Below are 21,969 nucleotides of genomic sequence, written 5' to 3' on the forward strand. Positions count from 1 at the left end.
CGTGCCAGCAGTCCCAAACCAATGCAACAGCAGGCACACACTCACTCACAGCCCCTTATCTAACTCTGTTTGACCCCATCCGTCGCTCAGGAGCCCAGCCAGCGCCGCCTCTCCTCTCCTCTCCTCTCATTCATTCACATAATTTGTCATACGGGGATTTTCAGAAGGGGGGAGTGCCAACACCTCCCCATCCATGCCCCATCAGCAGTCACTCTCAATTATGATAATGATGCAAACACACTTGATAATGGACTCTAGTTTAAACACTCCATGTCAATACTGCTTAACATCAGCGTTTAAATAACAGCTGTCATAAGACAAACACAAAACGCTCGTATTCTTGATCAATCCTCCCCCAGCTTCACAGCCTCCCCGCCTCTCCTCTCCTCTTATTCATTCACATATTTCGTCAAATCCTCAGGAGTGTCAGCGCCTCCCCGTCTGTGCCCTCTCAGCAGTCACTCTCAATTATGATAATGATGCAAACACACAACACACTGTTTTTTCTAAGTGTATGAAAGTGTCTGCCCTCCCTGGGCTCTGGTGGCAGGGAGGGTCGAGGGGTTATCTGGAGAGTAAAATATTGATCCGTCGCCCGCTGATAAACTTGATAATGGACTCAAGTGCAAACATTCTCTGTCAATACTGCTCAAAGTCGGCATTTCAATGACAGCTATCATAAAACCGCCACTTAACACTCCTCTGGATCGTTCACCCCCGTTTTTAACCTCCCTGCCACCTCTCTTTCTCTCCCACTGCTCTGTTTGTGTTAGCAGTCGGCTGGGCTTTTCATCACGCTGGTCTGGTCTCATCACTCTCCAACCACACACACACACACACACACACACACACACACACACACACACACACACACACACACACACCCTTGGTCATGTCCACTGTTGATCACTGCTCCCCCCTCTCACACCTGCCCAACTTTCTTTTCAGAAGTCAACTCCTCCCGATGACTTTCTCTCCTCTCTGCTTCACATTCTTCGGCCAACTTGACGTGAGGACAAAGTCGGGGTCAAAGGTGATTTTGAAGCCAAATGGGGATTCCCATGCACAGACACAAACCAGCTACGAGTGCACAAAGTGAGTGGAAAAAGCCATTTGGGGAGAATTGGTGTAAAATTTTGTATTTGTGTGTCTGAATGTCAGCGTAGGTGGAAGCCGAACAATTGCACCGTTGTAAACTATTCTGCGTTTTCTCCCCGAAGCATGTGCATTTTTTCATGATTCAATTATAAACACATCAATCTGAATTCCCCCTAACCTTCTATATGTCAAGACCTGGCATTTAGTGAACTGAATTTCCCCCTTATCTCGTGTACTATCACCCTCCTACACCTACACAAGAGCAGTGACACACGTACAGTACATTTACATGCGCACACCCACTCATTTGTTTGTTTTCAAATGAAGTCGAGCGTCTAGTTAAATACCTGCTTCTGTCAAAAACTGCACATTCAATCACGAATGAGGTAATAGAAATCCAAATTTGGCCACTGCTGTTATATATCATCTGCACACACAGACAACTCACTCTGTGAAAGTCCAAAAATAGCGCAAAGGGAACTGTCGTGTTCCTCTTTTTTTGTGTGCGTTTGAGTATTTATGTATCTCTATTCATTAAACCAGACGGTCCATTCCATGGAAACTCAACGTAGAAGTGAAATTTTCAAGGTGATAGTTAGACAATTGTTTGTACGTCGGGTCACATTATCTGGTCAGAGTCCTCGTGTTACTATTGCAGCCACTTCAACATTTTGTGGTCGGTCTCAATGGGAACAGTGCAGGTTGTTGTGTGAACTAGTTACCAGCTGCATGACTACTTTATGTCCGGTGAAGTGCCAGTCTGGCGTGTGCGTCACGCTCTATGTTTACAGACGTGGTAACTAGCTGCTGTCATGTGCTGAGCGGCCAACAGTCACTATTAATGTCATTCTTGGTGTCACCATGAGGTTAGGAGCAATAATCTGTGATGTTCAAAGAGCATCAAGACCAAAACCAACAAAAGTTTTTCAGAAATCAATGCCGTCTGATGTCTGTGTGTTTTTTTTTTTTTTACTGAGGATGTTAATCTTTAAAAATGGATGGTAGAATATACTTTTATATAAAGCTGAATAGTTTCCGAAAACTGGACGATATGGTTTTTTTTTTTAGCAAACTCAAAACAGGAGTATAAATAGTGCATTAACTGAGGATTTGTAGCTGCAGATTGTGTGCACGTGTCTATTTATGGTTCCTGAATGCCTTTAGTAGTCACATCTTATACTTCCATTTGAATCCCTCGATAACTGTATCCTTAATAGGTTCCCTTTCAATGTGTAATGAAAGTCTAATGTGAAGTGTCAGGTAGGAATGGAGTGACTCTTCTAATGCTTTTCATTTCAAACTGTCAAATCTGTTCTCGTGGTGGGGTTTGTAGACTCGCACTACAGGCTGTCCTCATCGGTAAACGACCATATACTGTAGGTCGGCTGTGAAAGCAGCATATTACAACCCGTATTTACATCTGTTGTTAAGCGGTGGCCTCTAGTGGCCTTGGTACCACTTGGCCTTACTGCAGCAGTCTGTATTGGGAGGAGGTCGGGGACAGATAGTCCGGTCAAACAAGCACTTGACTTTCACCCATGGAGACCGCTGTCACGATAACTTACTAAAGTAGTTAAGTTACTTCTATGTTAAGAAACATAGGTACGTTTGTAACTGAAGTTACATAAGTAACGTAGTAATTTTAAGCCAAAGCAAGATGTTGTCCTCGACCTAACCAAGTAGTTTTCTTGCCTAAACTTAACCAGACTGCGGGCGTACACCACAGGTCAACATAATATGCCTGCTGATACACGTTTAAGGAACAGGGAGTCACTGGCAATCGACCTATACAGTCGATTAGCTATGAGGATGTGAGGATCACAACAACTTCTGGGAGAGAGTCAGAGATCGAGTCGGTGAACGGGACTAAACATAACATGAACTTTAACTTTAACACTTTACCTTGTCCGTGAACATTTATGCCTGAGTCACTTCAGATAGATTTTCATTAGCATTGTTGGTTTCTGTTGTTGCGTTTCTACATTTAGAAGGTTTAATTTCATTAAAATGCACCAACCTAACACATCTCTTGCATCTAGAGAACATAAAAAGGAAAAAACCTTCCATTAAGTGCATTTTTTTCTATCCTTATGAACGATACAAAGAACAATAATACTCAATTCACCCTTTTGTAAGTCACTCACTATCTCATGTGACAACTGACCCTGAAGTGATTGTCACAAATATCCCCAACTGGGATTTTTTGCTATTAACTAGTACCCAAGCTACTGTGAGGTTATAACATGTTGATGTGGACAACAATAAAGAGAAAGGGAGACACACAAAACGTGTTGGTGGGATTAGTTCACAGTTGGTTTTGGTCTTTTTATGAGATTTGTTGATATTTTATTCATTCAATATCCACAACAGCTCAGGCATAAAGTCCTTACTTTCAGCTGTGGGCTTACTTTTTGACAAATCAACAGTGATAGCAGCAGTGGAGATGTGTAAAGTGAGATTTGTGCTCATTTAAAATACATGCCACGTAGCTGTACCGTTTGTTTGCCTATTGGGAGATAAATGTGCATCTGTGCTCCATGAATTATGTATTTTTTGACCTTCCGAGCAGAACGGTGAGCCTACAGGAAAACATAAACGAGGGGAGTAAGTGCAGGAAATATGACAAGGTACTGCTTTAGTGAAGAAAGCTGGAAGATAAAATGATGTATTTTGTACATGAAGGATAACCGTTACCTAAGAACATCATAAACACAGGTCTGTATTCAGATTAAATCAAGCGTGATACCATAAGTGATGAGCAGACAGTGTCCTCCCTCTCAAATGAATCTACAATCATTTATTTATGCTTACTAAAAATCACCCAGTCATTATAGCAGCAGTAGGGACAGACAGAGCAGTGGAACAACAACAAATATCCCCCGACAATCTCATGCAACCTCTTTTTAAATAGCATCTCTGAGCATCGCCATAAAATACCAGAGACAGTTGCAATCGCAGTAAAATAAAAATCCCCCACCTTCTCATACCAGTGGTATTGTTTTCACATGTATTTTTCCGTATTGAGACCACAATACCCATAAAGCCTGTTGCCTACTGTTGCTAAATCGTCACAGCCAACCAACTTCCTCTTCCATCTCTCACTTTTCTGAAGACTACAAACATCTCAGAGTTTATTTTTTCACATAGAGATTTGATTTGTTGGCCGATGAGGTTGTGTATGTGGAACTGGGAGATCATTATTTTGTGTATGATAATGTAACTTTTAAGATGTTTGAATTGAGATGTAGACTTCAGAGTGGGAACAAACAGGATCAAATATTTCCTTTGCGGTTTCACGGCTGAAGAAAATGTTCAGAAAACATCCTTGACACGACCAAGGAAACCCCGTGGTCCTTAACAGGTCAATGCTGACATTTACATTGACCACGAGTGGCCTTGTGGCTCCGTGCATTCAGGCACAGACGCAGGCAGACACCGATGCTTCACTCAACCACCAAGACCACAGTGACCCATGTTTCTTGTTTATACTGTCTAACGTTACAAAGGAAATTCAAATTCAGTGTGTGATGACAAAACTAAATCTTCTAAATAACTCTGTTCATCTTAGGATCTGATAAAATCACAGAGAAACCCCATGATACCCTGTGTGGTACAGATTGATTTATGAGTTGTGATACCCTCATCGGGAAAAATAAACTCCTCATGAAATGTGGATTCTGAAAGTAAAAGTTAAAAGGTCTGGGGAACAGGCTTATTTATTTTCTATAGCCGAGAGTTAGATGAGAGGTTCGAACAGAAACTGAGGGAAACAGCTAGTCTGGCTCTGTCCAAATGTACGAAATCCACCTAAAAACACTTCTAAAACTCATTAATTAAAACTTTGTCTCGTTTAAACCAAACAAACAAAAGGCTGATTTATGGGCAGTTACGAGCAAGCCAAGGCCACCGGCGGGAAGTTACTGGTCCTTGCATTGGAAATCTCTCATGGAGTCATGATGTGATCAGAATCAGTCCTGTGGGACTTCCCAAAGTGGCTGGGTTGTCAGAACATCTCGCCACAGTCTGTAAGTCACAAGAAGGCAGTCTCACCACAAACCAAAGATCTTTTCCGGTACGCCATAAAGAAAGGACCCCCCCCCCCCCATCCTGGTCACATGTAGCTGTTGTGTGAATAGACCCTGGACAAGAGACATTGAAAAGGACAGCATCAGCTGTATCTGCAAACCAGGACAAAATCAGTCAAAGCATTGACTCAGAGGGAGGGGTCAGAGGTCATTGGCCAGAAATCAGTGGACAACCAGAGAAAGATCACAGAGGACATTCAAATCCAACACTAAGCACCATATTTGAACAGAGGATTTGATATTAAGCACCATATTAGTGTTGATAATGATCTCCCGTCATCATATACCATACCTATGACAAGTGAGCAAACAAAGACGTTGAAAGTTAAATGTTACTCAAGTGATTTAGTGTTGGACTTATAAAGTGAAGGGACATACTCCATAAATGCTGGATGCTACATTTCCCAAAAGGAGACTCAGTAGTGTCCTTGGTCAGACTCTGCAGCTCTTAGTTTGCTTTACATTATAAATTTGTATTCTCAAAGCTTTTCAAGAGCTGCAGAAGACATTATACAACTATTTTTACAGGCAGAGCAGCACTCCCTGTGGAGTGCCTCTATAAAAATCGTTTGTGGAATGAATAATGCATCTTTCCATTGCTATGAACAGTTTTATAGTTCCAAAACTTGACTTTATTGCTGACTTTGGTCAGCTGCAAGCAAGACAAAGATAAGAGCAGAAAAAATGAATACACGTGTTACCGCAATCCCAATCACCAGAGTAAATGTTCGGCATGTTAATTTCTGCAAATCACAGAAATGATGAAACTTTTCTTTATGTTTCTTTTTGGTGCAATTTCACATTTCATTCAGTCCAATTTTTAACTTCATATAGTGACAACGCTGTGCTTACAGTCTGGTTAGGTTTGGGCACAAAAAACACTGTTGGGATCAGAAGGAGATTATAAGCTCCTGGTCTGTTGCCACAAATGCATCTGAAAATTGTCCTGATGTCTTCCTGACATCCAGTGTTACAAATGTCGAAACGCCAACTCGAACAAAAATTTCTGGCCTAGCTTTCACGCCACCACCACTCCCTCCTCCTGGCTCACAGCCAGCTCATCGAACTCAGCTCGGACAGGTATCACAGAAATGTTGATATAAAACATACATTTTTTTTAAAGGAGACATGTAATGCTCATTTTCAGGTTCATACTTTTAGTTTGGTCACCTACTTGAATAGGTTTACATGCTTTAATGCTCAATAAACAGATTTGTTTCTCATACTGTCCAGTGCTGCAGCATTGTATTCCCCCTCCGTCTGAAACACTTTTTATGCTCCTGTCTCTTTAAGGACCCGCATCCTGAATACCCAGTCTGCTCTGATTGGTCATCTTACACACACCTGACCCCAGCACCGCTAACAACAACAGAGCAGCTGTGCTAAATCAATTGTTATGTGCCAAACTAGCCAGTATGCAAATGTGTGACTCCGTGATATAGTGTGATGTCACAAAGTCACAGAATTAAAGGCAGGCCCACTGATGAGGCGTTTCAGGAGCAGTGTTTTGTGTGGGAGAGAGGAGCTAAAGACCATTTACATGCACAAGAACCTTTATAAAACACTGAAGGAAAGTTAAAACCTTTTGTTCCAACAAATGAGTTGGTTACCGATACTCAAGACACTAACTTAAAGAAAGTAGTGAATTCTCCCTTTAAACACTTATGTTATTGTCATCTTTGTGGCACATTTCAGAAACACACAAACTCATTTGTCTTTGAAATGTGAAAGTGAAATGAGAGAGGAGCGTTCCCGGCGAGCCAGATTATCTATTCCTGCCATCATGCCCTTTTCCGCTCACCAGGGAGTCCTGGAGAGTCCCTGATTTTCTCACCCACATCCCGGGTGCCAGCCTCTGTGCACTTTGCAACTGTAATCCTATCAAGGCCAGCGGGGCGGCTCTCCGGCTCAGTGCCGGCCTCACTATGAGAAAGAAAGAGAGAGCGGGGAGGCAGGGAGGTCACTGGTCTCAAGGTCTTAAAGCCACAACGTCTATATTCAGGGGAATAACACATTTTGGACCACAGGGCTGCAGCAGGGAGGAGTAACAATGATATACCATCCTGTGGTTCAGTTTGCGGTCCTCTCCACACGTACACACCCACACACACCACCAGCTCCTCCGAATCTCCACCCAGGTCATATTTCCCTGACACAACTGTGCGACTGTTTGATGTGAAGTGAGCCAGCACTCAAGTGGAAATCGGCTCTGATTTCCAGGTAAATACACCCACTAGCCGTGCAGCAAAAGTTCTGCTGTAGATGACTAATGTCCGCTTTCCGGTCAGGGCTGTGGAGTAACAGTTTGTGTTCCCTGAAGGTAATAAATTACAGGCCACACCTGCAGAAATGTGAGGTTTCAGTGTGTATTGTGGAGATTTGGATACAAACAAAATGTTGCGAAAAATATCCCCACATTTTCCCTCTAGGCAAAGATCAGGGCAAAGGAGTGTAATGAGCATGGAAGGTCACATTCAACCTTCCAGGCAGAAGTTTGACCTACTAACGCAGAGACAAAGAACACTTGGAGCGCAGTGATGACCATGGAGTAGCATTAACATTTTTGTGGCCTTGTTAAAGATAGCACCAGTGTCGCCAAAGCTAAAATAATACAAAAACAGTGTCACTGTCAGGAAAAATGTTCGGGAAAACCCATCAAATTATCATCTGCATAAGTTTCCTGCCTCAGCAGTTTCTCCCCCTTCCTTCCCTGCAAGGAATACCAGTTAATTATTGTGGAAGCTGATACCGGGGACAGTCAGTACTGAAAACAACACGTATCGAGAAAGATAAAGATTCGCTGACAATGTAGATTTTAATTGTGAGTTTAAAATCATGAGTCATCTGCCGAACTGGCTAATTATGGAATGTCAGGTATGATTGCATAGTTCATTAAGTAGGAATGGATCAAGGAACAGGAAGTCATTCCACTCCATAGTTTCCGGACTTGGGTTTATATTTAGCTTTAAGCTTCTTTTGAATCTTTCAGCTGTCTCCTTCTCCATCTCCTTATCTTCCCACTATATAGAAAGCAAAAGTAATACCAAATTATGTAACACTTAAATACTAAGACTCATTGAATACTAATTACTTAATCATTACTTACTCTTTTTGTGTACCCTCAAGTAAAGTGAAACATGATATACAGCAATAATATACTATATAATAATTAACTACTTAGTATTATGTTTCACTTACCTGGAGGTACACAAAAAGATTAAGTAATGATTAAGTAATTAGCAATTAATGACTTAAGAAAGTCAGTATGTCAATTCACAGATATTTACAAATCAATCATTACCTAATGATGTCGTATCTCCCAGTCTGTTCTTAAGTTACTTGCTATATAGTCCGCAAATCACAGTTCCTGATTCTAACTACTCACGTGTGTGTACCTTATTGTTAAGTGTTACCCAAAATGAATTAATTCTAAAGAAGTTTAAATATATTGTATTAATTTTAAGACCTTATCGTAATTAACACAAACAAATCAAATTGATGATTCTAGAGGCTTTTCTTCATCTTCAACTGGGATACTTGTTCTGATTTAGCAGAAACCTGCAGTGCAGAAAACCAAGAGTAGGTCAAGTAAAAGCCTTCGGAGTTTCTTGTGTTGATGTGAGCAAAAAACAAAATGTTTGCGGTACCACAACAAAAAATATCCTGCAGCCCAGAAACTATTTTGCCAATAAACCACCCTTAAAACAGCGATGTCTGTACAACTGTTGACACAGCAGCTTGTCACCACCTGCAGACAAAATAAACCATAAAAAATGAACCATTAAAGTTTAATATTTGTAAAGAAGTTTTCATAGGAACTGAAGAAGGTGTTATTTTGTGTGTGACATCATCTCAATGTAACGTACAGCAAAATCTACAGTACAGTCAGGAAAACTCTACTGACGCCGCTCATCATTCACAATTCTCTTTCCCGCTTCTGTCATAATCAGCTGACTGCTGGTGTTTACCCGGTTTCGGTGATCATATCGTGGCTTCCAGGCTTTAAATCTGTTCTCCTCACTGCTGCTTGTCAGCTGTCAGTTCAGTGTTACCCTCCTCCTCCAGACCACCTTTGCACATCCAGATCTCAGCCATTCTCTTCATCTAGTCACCACCACAAGTGTCTACACTCCATCAGGGGGGTTTCCTACTTTCCATGCACGGCTTCATTACCCCTTTTACACACGATGATGTCAACTTGCAGCGGACTGAAACAACAAATAATGTGGCTCGGGTGCTTGCAACACCCAGTTATCTTTTATATGGAAAGATTAAATGAGTAAGAAATGGACAATGGCTTGCAACAAAGAGAAAGAAAAACATGTAATCTCAGAAGTGCACCCAGATTTGACAGAAATGTGCATTATAAGGCACACTGGTGTTCAAACATTCAAGACAAAGAGGTGGATCCGATGACCCAGAGCACTGGGAGTATAATGGGAGTACTGGGAGTGGTGTAAATATGCTTGTGTTTCTTTTGTTGCCCTGTATCCACTGTATGTACTGTCCGACAGATAGTTATTCACTCTGGAAAACAGCAGCTCCAGGAAGCTATTGCATCACCTCTACAACTGTGTGTGGGTGTGTGTGACAATGCGTACATTTATTTGTCCAAGTAGGGCTGACTGTTGTGTGTCTGTGTGTGTGTGTCCCGCCCCTCCCTATGCGTCATTCATGGATATGTCATCTTGAGACAGAACCGCTCATCTCATATACTGTAGTTTGCATTTCAGCGGTTCTGTGACGTCCGTCATAGTGGGCAGAAATACTAAAGAAGTCTGAATCTGCTGTGAGAAAGGAAGAGAGGACGGATTGTTTGTATTAAAACAAACTGCTGCGAGTATCAGTTTGAAACTCAGCCTTTGATGCTCTGCGGTAACCTTGAGGGAGTCAGCTAATGTGTGTGTATTGACACAGTCCGCCTCTTTCCTCCGTTTCTCTTGAAAACACATGCACACAAACACACAGCTGTTACAGTGGACTTTGGACTGACGTCCTATGGGAAGAGCAGGGAGTTTCCTTCCTGGGTGAACTAGTTTCAGTGTCATTCAGTGGGCTGCTCCTGTGGTCAGGGCTCGGCCAGAGAGAGGTGGAGAATGAAAACATCACAGCAAACTTTTCACCTTCAGAGTAGACGCTCACGCTCACAATTTTTGAGAAAAATCTGCCTTCAATCTGCTCCATACTGTACGAATGTAATCCTAGTTCCAGCCACAAAAAAGGCTGTGGAGCTTGGACGTCACAAATTAAACCATGTTGGGGTGGCAATCGTTGGCATTGGCTCGTTAGTGGAAGAAGTTCTCGGATGTTATGCTAAGTAAAAGCACAAATACAACAACTTGATGCCACTCCTTTAAAAAGAAAGTTTCTGCATTCAGTTTTATCAGCAAAATCTACTTCACAAAAGTAGTCTTTCTGCAGTAAAATGACTTCTGGATACAGTGTCTGGAAACCGGTAATGTAGTTTGGGGAATCATTGCTTATTCAGTCATTAAGAACACATTCCATTTTACACACTCAGTGGCCACATCATCAGGTACACTAGTGCACTAAAAAGTGCCCAGAAGTCATACTTGAGAAGAAGTAAACATATTGTGTTAAAATATTACTTTGGTAAAAGTGAAAGTCACACATATGCATCTTGAAAATGGTGAAAAACTGTATCTCAGTATTCAAGTAAAAGTTACTTTCCACTGCTGACTGTACTTTTTTCCTGCCTTACATACCTTTACTTGCTGCATTGTATGTTGTGTGTGTGAGCGCTCCAGTCTTTATTATTTTATAGTTATATTGTGTTGTTTTGTTGTGCAGGTAAATTAGGCAAATTAGTTTCAGGAAAAAACAAAAAAACAACAATATAACAAACACAAGAGAACAGAAACAATCAATTAGATCAGCAGAAAGTCAGCCCGCAACAATCTAAACAATTAAACATTTTAGATATTTAATCAAACTTAAAGACCACAGTCTCTCCAGCTACAGCCTCTCAAATGCGAGGAATTGTCATGTCGTCTGTGTTTTCTATAATTGTATATTGAACAGCATTTTAAGGCAACTTGAGCTCATATAACATGTGATTGGCATTTTTTCAGTGACATCAATCTTGGATTAAATTATTCAATTAATGCAAAAAACCCTGACGGATTATGGAATGGAAATAATGGCTAACTGCACCTTTAACCTTCCTCCACATTGTAATATGGTACCTCTGTGCTTGCTTGGACATTGACAGGCTCTGACTGTGTGACAGGGCCCTCTTGTGGCGCCATGTTGAAACAAAACACATGACATGATGAAAAGAAAAAAAAAAAACTTCCTGTGTTTTGTTCACTTTCGTGCTGACAAAACAAAGAGCAGCTTCAGGGGGAAAACACAAACAGGAAGGGGTGCATTTTTGCCTTTAATGAAAACGTGATGTCCAGATGCAGGTCAAAGGTCACGGCAGATTCAGATTCTAAACGTGGTTTCTATAACCACTCACATGATCTTACACCACACTCTAGAGAGAGCATGTTTCAAGGTCTCAGCTGTCTGTAGTGGAGCTGAATCAGGTTGGCTCACACTCTGCTTACTAAAGGCATTCATCTGTCCATCCATTAGAGGCCAAGAGGGACGTGGAGCGGCTGGTGTTTAAGTGTACAACTCCCAACCTCCAGAAAGATCCAATTTCACTGTGACTGGAGGAAAAAAGAGGCCACTGACTCTGCACTGGGACTTCTCCAACTTACTTGCTTTTGTGCATCTTTGTGTTAATATGTGTGTGTGTGTGTGTGTGTGTGTGTGTGTGTGTGTGTTATGCGGTCCCTGCTGTGAAGTGTTTAATAGTTAATAGGAGGCTTGTTTACTTGGCAGAGCTGCTGCCCACACAGCAGATGCTGCTCAAATGCTGAGAGCTACAACTTAAGAAATACAGGAAATAGATACAGAACATAGTTTGACTATTTTAACAGTGTCAACACAAATTCTGACATATGGCATCCAACACTGTTTCTTTGGGAGCATGGAACAGTTTAGAAAAATATTCTTGTTGTGTGCTATTTTGCAACAAAGATGTGTGTATCAATTCAGTGTAAACATTTTAACAGAAGAATGAAAATAAGATGTTTCCCAACACAGCCTCTTAAAGGTCCCGCATTGTAGAAAGTGAGATTTTAAGGTCAGATTTTGTTTATAAAGTGGGTTTAGCTGCCTCACAGCCCCAGCACGGACGTGGGTGCAAAAACAACGGCAGAGCTAGTGGACGGTGCCTGCTCAGGCTTGTAAGAGCTGACCAATCAGAGCAGTCTGTGCTTTTTCGGGATGAGGTCCTTGAAGAGACAGCCAGTTTACTTTAAGTGTTGTTTGGCTATTCTAAGATCTAAAGTTTGATTATGTGATCTATTTCTCAATGACTCTATCAGTCCAAAAAAACTGTTTGGTCTCACTGAGGAGCACATTGGAAACCTTCTGGAAGCCTCCTGTGGGAATCGTGTTCTTGAGCTTTCCCCCTTGTGAGTCCATCCTCTTTCCATGGTGGAGAGAAGGTCATGTGACTCAGGTATGTTTGGCGGCACCTGGAAGTTGATCAACGTCCTCTCACATCCATATTCTTTATATTACTGTTCTGTTCATGATTGCTAATTTGCCACGTTGGTCTGTTTTGTGCACAGGATACCTGTTGCATGTCTGTCTGTCTGTCCTGGAAGAGAGATCCCTGTTATGTTGCTCTTCCTGAGGTTTCACACAGTTTTTCCCTCTTTAAGGTGTTTTTGGGGGAAATGTTTCCTCATCTCAGTGTGAAACCCACTGAGGCCAATTTGTGATTCATGATACTGAGCTAAATAAATAAAACTGACTTCACTTACTTTTGTTTTGCTTATATTAGGACATTTTCTATACAAATCAGCAATTATTTGAGTGGGAGGTATTTATTTATTTCATTATGTTGTGAAAATCAACTGGTGACTCAGACATAACCTCACATTTATCATGCTAATGGAAGAAAAACAAATGTCTTAAAAATGGGGGGCACACACCTTTTCATCTATTACCATATTCTGTATTTAGATGTTTATGTCTTTATTTTCACATAATAAAGGTCAATTCAATATAGTTTGAATATTTGAAAAGGTTTCAACACTCATTTTTCCCCAAGTAAGAAAACACCAGTGCCAGCTGTGCTTTCTCACAGACACACTGTCTGACACACACACTACTAGATAACAACTCTTCCATGCACCTACACAAAGTGCAATCATCTCATCACTCATCACGTTCACTTGGTCTGTTATCGTTTGTCATCGTGAGAGATTGCAAGAGCAGAGCCTGCGTGGCAGGTTTCGGTTGACAACGACAAAGTGCAGGATGGCCTTCAGAAAAAATGTGCTTTTGATACAAATTAACCAAGAAAGACAAAGCATACAAGCCTGCCCACGTGCATCCACAGTTGAAGCCATAAATCCATTCTCATAAATTACGACTTTATTCTCGTAATATTATGACTTCATTCTCGTAAATTACGACTTTATTCTCATAAATTACGACTTTATTCTTGAAGTTTGTGATTTTTTTTTTTCCCTCAATGTGGCCCTAATACTCCGTCGTAGCTAGGGGATCAAGGGAGTGACATAGTTAAATAATAAACCGGGTGTAAAGGAAGGGAAAGAAACAATGGGTAACGGTAACTCAAAAACTGCTTTATTTAAGCCAGCAAAAACACTAATTAGCCAAGATGCTATTGTCTAAGAAAAACTGTCGGTCGTAGCTCATGCACTCAGGCTCTCTGCATGTCATGGTCGCCCAGCAACTTATACTGGTTTGCCTATGTAGCAAGTAGCCTCAGGTGTGGGAGGATGAGGGTGTCACCTGAATGGGACAAGAGACAACACAACACAAAACACACCCACAGCACTGGGGCTGTAACAGCCAATAAGAACAAACCACGTTTGTCCACACACACCCTACAGAACAATGTATGCTTTGACCACAGGTTACTGACACACAGTGTAGAAACCTGCCACAGGTCATACTCACCTGGTAACACACAACACTCACGTTACCCAGACCCCGCACCATAATGCCGATCGGCAACATGAAACAAAACCATTACCTCACCCACGAGACAGTGCATCTGCCACTTTGTTGTCAGCCCCTTTTTTGTGACACACACAGATGTTATAACCCTGCACCAACAGTGGAGGGACTGGAGCACACATACACCTCAAAATGCTGAAGAGCAAGGAGCATGGCAGGTGTCTCCTTCTCTATCGTGGAGTAGTTGAGCTGGTGGCATTTAAACTTAAGGGAAAAATAACACACTTACGCCACTTTCGCCATCCTGCAGCAGCACAGCACCTGCCCCTGATGCACTGGCATCAACCTCGAGCTTGAATGGCTGAGAGAAGTTCGGGGATGCCAGAACAGGGGCACTACAGAGCAGGGACTTAGCCGCTTTGAAAGCGTTTTGACACTCCTCACTCCACACAAAAGGGGCAGCAGGGTTGCACAATTTGGTAAGTGGGGCCACCACAACAGAGAAATTACGACAGAAACACAGATAATATCCGGTCATGCCAAGAAGCCGCCTGAGTTCACGTCTGGTGGATGGACCTGACCATGGCCCACTTGCTTCCCCAGATAGGTGATGGTGCCCTTATAACTCACACTTCGCAAGGTTCAACGTCAGTGATACCGTAGCCAATCACCGGAATACCTCAGACAAGGTGGACACATGCTCCGCCCATGAGTCAGAATATACCACCACATCATCCAAATAAACATTACAGGCTGGCACATCTCCCAACACCAGGTGCATCAAGCGCTGGAAGGTTGCAGGGGCATTCCTCAAACCAAAAGCCATTACATTATACTGCAGAAAATGGTCTGCCGTGACAAACGCGGAGATAGCAGACACTCTGGCTGTTAAAGGGACCTGCCAATATCCTTTCAGAAGATCTAATTTTGTAATGACGGTGGCAGGACCAATGCTATCAATACAATCCTCCATACGCGGCAAGGGAAATGAATCAGGCACTGTGACAGAATTAACCTTTCGAAAATCAGTGCAGAAGCATGGTACTCCATCTGCTTTAAGAGCAAGTAAACATGGGGAGCTCCAAGGGCTGCTGCTGGGCTCGGCGATGTATACAGTCAGAATAATAGTGATAGACAGTGACTGTATGAGAGACTCCTTTCATTAAGGTGATTTATGTTTCTTACAAAAGAAACGTGATGACTCTGATGAAAATAGTTACAGACATCTGACTATTATGAATACAAACTTTAAAGTACTTGCCAATATAGTTATTAATAGATACACATAAACTAAAGAGAGGTTGAGTGGCTCAATCTGATGAAGCCCTTGACTATTTTTCCATAGATTACATCGGTGCTGTGATGAGGCTAATGCATTACCTGAACCCTTTATTCAAATAGTTAGCTGTCTGTATGTTAAATCAAGTGTGTGCAAACAGCAAGCCTGGCTCTGATCATTATTTAAACAATTAACATGTCATAGCTTATCTTGTTCGTTTGAAAAGTCTTGTAAAAAGTGTAAGGTTGGTTTGATCTGTTGAGAGAACCAGGCATGACGATTTGAAACCAGGCTTCACATTGTTATGATAGATTAAGCTAACCAGCGGCAGGCCATAGCTTAATTTCTTTGTGTACAGACATAAGACATTATGATCTTTTTATCTCAAAGAAAGCAAATCATTTCAAGGGTGACAAACTAATCCTTCAGTTTAAACAAATGTACACACACAGAGACAGACAAAGACACTTAAGCTGACATGGGATATGTAGGCTTGACTAGACTTTATGCCTGAATAGCAACACTTTAGGTCGTGGTGTGTGTGTGTGTGTGTGTGTGTGTTGTCTCACAGACAATTAAAATCTTGGATAATAACATCTGTCCTCCTTAGACACGCAGTGGATCAGCTAACAATACACAGAGGGTTGGATGTGGTCATTAGAGGATGAATCAATGTCCTTTGTTTCATCAATATACTGTATGACTTATTAAGGTCATAAGTCAGGGATGAAAGGAGCTTGTTAGCAGTAAAAATGTGTGTTTAAAAGTCAAAGGTGGTGCGTAATGATGCTGCGGCACTTTATGGGCGTTGCTCTGTGGTCGATACTCAGTGTAGCACTCAGTGGATCAGTACAACGAGTATAGAAGGTGACTGAAAAAAGTGTCTATAGAGGGTTGGTCTTTAGATGCCGTTCTGTGAGAGGCCATTAGGGACATAATTCAAAATGACCTCTCGAATAAACATATGAAGCCACACTCATTCACATCCACAACTGAAAACCACACACTCGTGTGTGTTATTTTGTTTACATACACAACTGAAAAGCTATTATGAATTGAGAATGAATTATGAAGCAGTCTCAATTTAATACTGATGCCTCTATATGACCTTCATATGCAAACGAGACCATCAGCGACAACATTGGCTATTTCTGCATATTCTTAATGCTCGTCAACAGGTTCTGACGTATACGGGTTCGATAAGTCAAAACATTTAATATATTTTTTCCGGTGGAGCGCTGAGGATGAGTTAAGGGCCTCACAGCCTGAGGAAAGAAGCTGCTCTGTAGTCTGGTGTTTCACCCTCATCATCTTTTGTCCAAAGGAGCCGCCAGAATAAAAAGGAGGGAGTTAGCTAAGATGATGAACACTTACAGCAGCTTTAAGTGATTGCCCCAAGTAGTGTTGGGTACTGAACTTGGTGTATTGTTCCTCTATACGCTGTATTCAAGGACACAACTGTCAGGGTGCAACTAGATAACTTTTTATTCTTTTCTTCTCTCCACATATAATCAACCATATCCATTCAGTGCGCCACCACTGGCCATAACAGGCCGTTACACTTGGTACTTTTGATCCTTAAAGATATGCAACATTTTGCAACTTCTTATCACACTTAAAAGTAATAAATCCTGTTAATTTGAGAAGCACTCAAAAATTAAAGAACTTCATGTTATCAAGTAACATTTTACTTCATCGGTCTAGATAAGTTTAAATTATGTTGCTGCCCCCAAGGAAATGTTTCAGCAAAGAAGTTTAATTATCTGCAACATTATTTATTGATGAAAAGTTCTTTGTTCTTTATCCATCTGCAGAGAGAAACATCATCATTGCTACAGCCCTAGTGCTGTGGGTGTGTTTTGTGTTGTCTTTTGTCCCATTCAGGTGACACCCTCATCCTCCCCCTCCCCCTCCTCCTCCTCGGTGTGTGGAGCGCCACACCTGAGGCTACATGCTACTTAGGCAAACCAGTATAAGTTGCCGTGGATACCAGTGGTTGGGGCGACTGTGACATGCAGAGAGCCTGAGCGCATGAGCAATATCTTCCAATATCCTCTCCCCATTTCTATTTCTGACTTGGTCATGCATCACTTTCTTTCAGTTTCACTCTCCCGACAGGACACGAGGAGAGAAAAATCCCTTGTGGTTACACATGTCTTTAGAGTCTGTACTGACTGGCATTAAGAGGCTTTCTCCAGTGATGCCAGCTTACCTGTGGTGTGTTTTAGTGTGTGTGTTAGCCAGAATTCAAGGGCATTCCTCCACCAGTCTCCTGGCATTGATTAGAAATGTACATTTTCACTGTGCCTGCTCGTCGCTTAGAGCCTCACACACTCATACACACAGTAAGAGAGTGCTTTGTTTGCTTGCGTTATGAGACAAGAAATGACTGCCCTGCTTCATGCTTCTCGACAGATGAGACAGGTGATTAGAGCTCGCATCACAATGCATTCAAGGTGAACACACAAGCGCTAATTGGTCATACAGACAGGGGGCTCCATCTTTCCTTACACGCGAGTAGCTCCTTTTTGTTACCCTTTCTCACCGCAAAGGCATTAATTAAGAGAGCCAGTCATGTGACCTTTGACTGTCCATGACTGACACCGTCTCACCGTGTGCTTAGCAAGTTTGGCGTGCTGTCAAGAGCTGACGGCGGGAGCGCTGGCTGCAGCTCAGAGTCAGGAGGTGAAAGGAGATGCGAGCTGGAGAATCAGAGGAGGAGCAGAAGAGAAAGTGAGAGAGTGCCTCTTTGCTGTGAGCCCCAGAGGGTGAATTGATTTTAGAATTGGTTGTCTTTGTCAGAGCTCACACGGTAAGAATCTATTGATTGATTGCATAATCTGTCTTCATCTCCTTCTCCTCCTCTCCCCTTCACTCCTCTGCTGTACCCACGTCCTCACCTGTCCTTCCATCCCTCTAATGGGGTCTCTACACTGCTTTTCTGCTCTCCTCCTTTTCCTGCCAACCCGACCTTATTCCACACACACACACACAAACACACACACACACACACACATGGATGCACACTAATACACACCATCCTCTCAGGTTCAGGCACTTTCCCTAAGTCATCAGTAGGAGGTGAAATACAACCTCTCCTGTCTTACTCACACTCCTTTACGGAAAAAAGGAAGCATTTGTTTTTTTTAAATAAGCAACAGGAAATAAGCAATGAATAATCCACACTCCCGTTTGACAGCAAAGCAGTTACAGTGTGTGTGTGTGTTTGTGTGCACGGAAACATCTGGAGCTCAGGATTGTGATGGATGACCAGCCTGCTATAATACCCCCCCCAACTATTTTCAGAGAGGCGGAAAGAGGCGTGGCAACACACCATCTGGAGTCTTTGGACAGTCAGAAGTGGGACATATACAATGTGTGTGTGTGTGTGTGTGTGTGTGTGTGTGTGTGTGCGTGTGTGTTTGTTTCTGAGTGTGTTTTCTAGTGCTGCAATGATAACGTACCTCAAATACATGGCTTAATGTATCAAAGGTAAAACTGCACATGATAATGTACTCAAGGGAAGGAGAAACAAAAGTGAGCTTCACTGGGCCGACTGGTTTAGGTGCGTGTAGAGGTTAAACAGTAAGAGAGCAGATGAACAGAAAGCAAGTCAGCAGGACCTCTGTTTTCTGCAGAAACATGCAACAGCATTTATATTACATGAGTACATAGTCTTATGCAGGAAGGACGGCACAGGAAGACCATTTATGACTGAATCATTGTAATGGGATGAATGTAGAATAAGAAAAGACAAATATTTTCTGTCTTAAAAGTGAAAAACAGAAAGACAGTAGATTTGAATGAGATGTAGACGAATGAATGGTGGATTAAATTTGAATTTAAATGACTTTTAACTACAGAATGAACCTTCTCTCCTGTAACACTCCGCCCCAGATGTCAACCTGAGCATCCCTGCAGACTGTATGAGCTCCATTTGCAGATCTGCCATAGAAACACTACTGAGGGAGTAAAGTGGGTGTTCAGTCTCTGTCCCTCTTGTTCACAGCAAGAAAAATTGGTGCAATCTACTAATCGACTGCAACATGTAATGATTCAGTGTCAGAAAACAGGGTGTCAAAACACAGTTAGTCCTAGCCCGTGTGAGTGTAGCTCAACAGTCCCAGAATCCTTTAGGAGACAGTACAACAGCAGAGTTGCTGTCTAACTTGATGCTGGCACACCTAAACTGAAGTATGGGCGATACGAAGGCAATCTCCAAGTGGCATGCGGCACCTTCGATCTCCCTTACTCCTCTCGTCTCCCGGGAGCGATGACAGATTGACGTTTGTCCGGTGCTACACTCATTAAGGGCCGGCAGACATATATCTCCTAATGATTCAGAGCCACAATGAGTGGATGGCACCTCAGAGAATCTTATAATGGGCCTCTGGGGACACCGTAGGTCCAGGCACCTCCTGATAGCGCCTTTCTTTATCCACTTAGCCGATAGAAGTTCATCTGTCTTATATATCTTCGCTCTGCTGCTGCCACGGGCCAAGACAAAAGATATGTGTGCAAGAGCAGGTGTGCCATTCTTTCACAGGAGTTTTGGCTTCCTTTATTGTAATAATACAATAAAAATGCAGGAGCAAGGGGTGCAACAAGAAGAACAAATTATGTCTCTAAAGTAATCTATCTATCTCCTCTATCACATCTGAATAGTTAAGGAAATTCACTTTCTTGCCAAGAATTAGATAAGACGAGTGATTCTTTAAGTACTTCTTTGTTTACTTATGTCAGTAACTACATCTGAAGGAAGGACAGGAGACTGCCTTAAATGCTGAGGCAAAATGGAACAGCAGTAAAAGAACCGTGTTGCAGGGAAAGCTACAAACGCTCTCGGTGACGGCTTATATTATCAAACAAGCAGAAAAGAAAGAGGCAGAGAGAGCTGCCTCGAGTCAACGAAAGGAGTCGTGCAAGTGTGGTGATGTAGAGAGGAGGGATGGGGCTAACTGCAAAACCAACAGGAAGTTAGCTAAAGCGACGGCAGTGATTACAGCAGCTTTATTAACTCATAATATCCTTGCAAGTCATTTAATTTCTGATAAAATAACTTGTTAGAAAATAACGCTTACTTTGCTCAAGCAGCAACCGCTTAGCTAAGCTTAACTTAGCATAAGTACTGAAAATAAGGGGAAACAGCTAGCGTAGCCAGCACCTGTAAAGCTCAATTATACCTCAGCACATCATACCTTGTTTTGTTTAATCGCTACGAGAGTTGGAGTCAAAGTGACAGGTTAGCTGTATCCCTCCCATCTTTGTGCTGAGCTAAGCTTACATCTCCTGGCTTCAGCTGCATATTAAACAGACTGATGAATAGTGAGTGTCACTTATTCTCCATGGCGTTTGTTTGTTCCATGTAATAATTTCAGGAATGTCTCACCGCAGATCTGATGTTTTCATGTTAAGTATCTTTGTCACATTTAGCTTTTATCGATAGAACTTTCAGATAGAACCAAGCATAAGAACCTTTTTGTCAATTCTTGCTGTCTCAGCTCCAACTTTTTTAGCGCACATATTCAATTTGCGCACAAAAACATGTGAATGGGAACACTGATGAACCATTCCTGTAACGTACAGTTAAAAACATATTTTTAACTCACTGCAGTGTACAGGAAACAGAGGCTGCCGCCCTTCCACGCTGCCAGTGATAGAAGAAAAGATGCTTGAGACAGAGAGGGTGAAAGTCTGTTGATTTGAGAGGCAAATAGAGAGAGAGAGAGAAATCCGGTGTGTCATCAAGTCTGCCATTGATTAGAAGCTACTGTACAGTTCAGGCAACAGGCCAAGGCCTGCATCTTATTCCAGACTAATGAAAGTCTGGTTGGCAAAGTGAGCAGCGACTCTCCATTGGAGCTGCTGCTGCTATAAAACACGCTTAAGTATCCAGACGTTCCTGAAATATGACAGTGAGCCGATCTCCTGACGCCACTTCCAGGCCGGCCAGAAGCAAATTAATGCAAACGCTCATTGTTGTTTTCTGGCAAAGTGAAACATACCCCTGATGTTTACTATCCATCCAGATTAATGAGTATCCACTACAGCTCCTGCCATCAGACTCCAACAATTAAACAACAATGAATGTCAAAATTGGACACTCTCTCTTTCTTATTGTCAACATGAAAAGACACCAACAATTAATTAGTCCTACTAACTGGTCTGTGTATCCATGGCCAGGTATTTCTTATGTCTCTGTGTCAAAGAGCTCCATTGTCCAAAAGATATTAAGAAATCCAATCAATTCAATTCAAAAAGATTCAATCCCATACACTCTATCGTGCTGCTAGAAATACTTGCTATTATGTATGAATCTGCCACGGAATGTTTAATTAAAATCTATCGACGTGAATGAGGCAGAAATGTTAACAGATGAGGTGATGTTTGAGTGTTGTTGCGTTAATCAACTCCCCACTCTCTGACTCTCTCCTGGAAGTTATAGCTGCACATGACCAAATGAAACGCATTGTTACCTTGAGTATACTTACGTAT

This window comes from Pagrus pagrus (assembly GCF_965226575.1).
Source record: "Pagrus pagrus genome assembly, chromosome: 17".
NCBI lineage: Eukaryota > Metazoa > Chordata > Actinopteri > Spariformes > Sparidae > Pagrus > Pagrus pagrus.